Below are 2,500 nucleotides of genomic sequence, written 5' to 3' on the forward strand. Positions count from 1 at the left end.
ACACACACTCGCTCACACACTCACTCACACTCACACTCACACTCACTCTCACACACTCACCCATTCACACCCACACCCACACTCACACACACTAACACCCACACACACTAACACCCACACACACTAATACCCACACATACCCACACTCACACACACTCTCACACTCACACTCACACACACTCTCACACTCACACTCACACACACTCTCACACTCACACTCACACACACCCACACCCACACTCACACTCAAACCCACACTTACACTCACACTGTTTAGCGTGCATGTCTACCCTTCCTTCCCTCTGACAGCATATGCACGTAGGAAAAAGATGACGTATACAATCTCAACTTTGAGGCCCGCAAGGGCACCCTCTCCTGAATTCCCACTTCGCAATTGCAGATGATTCACCCTCGCGGCAATAAAAGGCAAGGGAGGGGCGTGTGACACGGGCAGGGCATGGCAGGGCATGGCATGCCTATGCCAGAACTCATGCCTCTACACATTTACGAAAAGTCCTTTTCTTTCACTTAAAATGGAGGTTATCGTTCTTCTACGTCTCCGTAAACATTATATTTTTTACTTTTTCTTTTATAATAATTTTCTTATCAAACAATAATTCACTGCAAGCTTGTGTTCTGCACGTAACCTTGGCCGCATATGATGATCTGTCTCTGCGTCACGAGGTCCTGTAACATCCTGTTCCGAAGCACCATTTTCTCAGACAGGTGATCGGCATTTTTTTCTTTTTTTTATAAGGCGATATAAAAAAAAACACTCCCTTCTCATTTCCACACTTGGTTATATAAAAAACAAAATCACCGAACAGTTCCCCCCAAAAAAATAAGTCAACCAACCAAATCAATAGTCGAAATAGTTTTCAAATCTCACAACCGTTTCAGAATATCAAAATCCCCATCATTTCCACACTCATTTCCTCAGCTGATCACATGTCCACACACCAAGGAACCGACGGAGCTCCGACGAGGACTTCCTCTTCCTCGAGGCGGTAAAGCCACACTGAGTCCTCCTGAGAGAGACCCGTCGAGCGCCACCCAACGCCCACCTCGCGGATGCCAATTGCCTCGCTCTTTTCCCACTTTCGCTTTTTTTCCCGTTTTGGGGAGAGGTTGTGGTATGGATTTTGCTTGTGGGTTGTGCTTGTTTGTATGCTTTGTAATGTGGTAGTGTTGGTATGGGTGGTAGCTTTGTCTGTTGCTTAGGAACGATCTATTTATCGGGGGGGAAAGTCGAGCTAAAAGTATGGACGAAGTGGGAACACCGCGAGAATAGTGGTTGACGATAATAATAACCTCTCAATTGATGACAACACGTTTAGTTATTATTGTTGTTGTTGTAATGATGGTTACCACGCACATTTAAAACGTCCTACAACGAGATACAAACATCAAGCGAGCGAGCAGAGCACTCTTGTCTCCTCGGTTGCTACTAGACAAGAAGACCCGCATGTCCTTTGGCCAGGGAGGGGGAGGGGGGGGGGGACGAGCGCCGCCCGCCCGCCCTGCCGTCTTGGTCGGAAACCCCATCCCACGCCGACGAACTTTCGACCATCGCGACGGGGAACAGAAAATGCAAAGGGGGGAATGCTGACTGTAATCACGCTCAGAAATTTTCGGTCTTTTGGGTCCAACCAACTCTTGGCTTGTTCTCGGAAACCTATTCGATTCCGTCAACCACAACCGCAACCACAACCACGTGCGTGTGTGCGTATATATATCAGCTGATTCTGAACTTGTGTACTTAGCGAGTAAAGTTAACTGATGTCAAGGATATAGAAGGATAACCGCCAACTAATAATAAATGACAAATCTTTCTCTCTTTGCTACTGACGGTTGGGTTGGTTGCTATGAAAGCTCGAGTGATTTAAATAACTACGAACCTAAGATTAATCCGCTGCGATGTCTGCGGCCGATTTTTATTTCGTTTAGTCATCAGTGTTTCATCTTTGGCCTTAAAAACTATGTGAAAACGTGGGTTAAGGAAGAAAGATAAGGAGAAAGGGGGGGGGATGCGTGTGTGTGTGTGCGTGTGCGTGTGTGGATGTGGATGTGTGTGTGTGTGTGCGTGTGTGGGTGTGTGTGTGGATGTGTGTGTGTGTGTGTGTAAGCGTATGTGTGTGCGTGCGTGTGCGTGTGCGTGTGTGAGCGTGTGCGTGTGCGTGTGTGTGTGTATTTAAGCAGAAATAACAAGGAACCAGGATTTATTAGCATTTACAAACCGTTAGTACGAACAGCCTGGGAAGTTTAACCTTAAAAAGAATAACAAACGATATACATTGCCGAAATAGTTCAAACATTTCTGAATGTAAGGAAAACAAAAGAAAATCGTTTTCCAAATGCCGTTAACATGTAGGCCAACTTTGGAAACAAATTTTGAAAATAGGTTAAACATTCCGTATTGGATTTAGATCAGGCAACATCGTAAGTGTAGATAAGAAATTAACTAGAGAAATTAATAACAGATTCTAATGCAAGGTAAGGT

At 45.3% G+C, this 2,500-nt stretch overlaps 1 protein-coding gene across 2 annotated transcripts in view; it reads right to left on the bottom strand.

The window, feature by feature from the left end:
- Positions 1-2,500, bottom strand: part of LOC122263671 (unconventional myosin-Ie) — an 88,966-nt gene that overhangs the window by 75,407 nt on the left and 11,059 nt on the right. The window contains exon 1 of one of the 2 annotated variants that reach the window (XM_043032249.2): positions 961-1,039. The exons of the other annotated variant lie outside the window; for it this stretch is intronic. The gene's annotated coding sequence lies outside the window, so the exon portion shown is untranslated. Of the gene's footprint in view, positions 1-960; positions 1,040-2,500 lie in introns of those variants that run through there. 2 annotated transcript variants of the gene reach the window in all.

The sequence above is a fragment of the Penaeus japonicus genome, unplaced genomic scaffold, assembly GCF_977035675.1.
Source record: "Penaeus japonicus unplaced genomic scaffold, GWHDUDI00000001_assembly GWHDUDI00000037, whole genome shotgun sequence".
Classification (NCBI taxonomy): domain Eukaryota; kingdom Metazoa; phylum Arthropoda; class Malacostraca; order Decapoda; family Penaeidae; genus Penaeus; species Penaeus japonicus.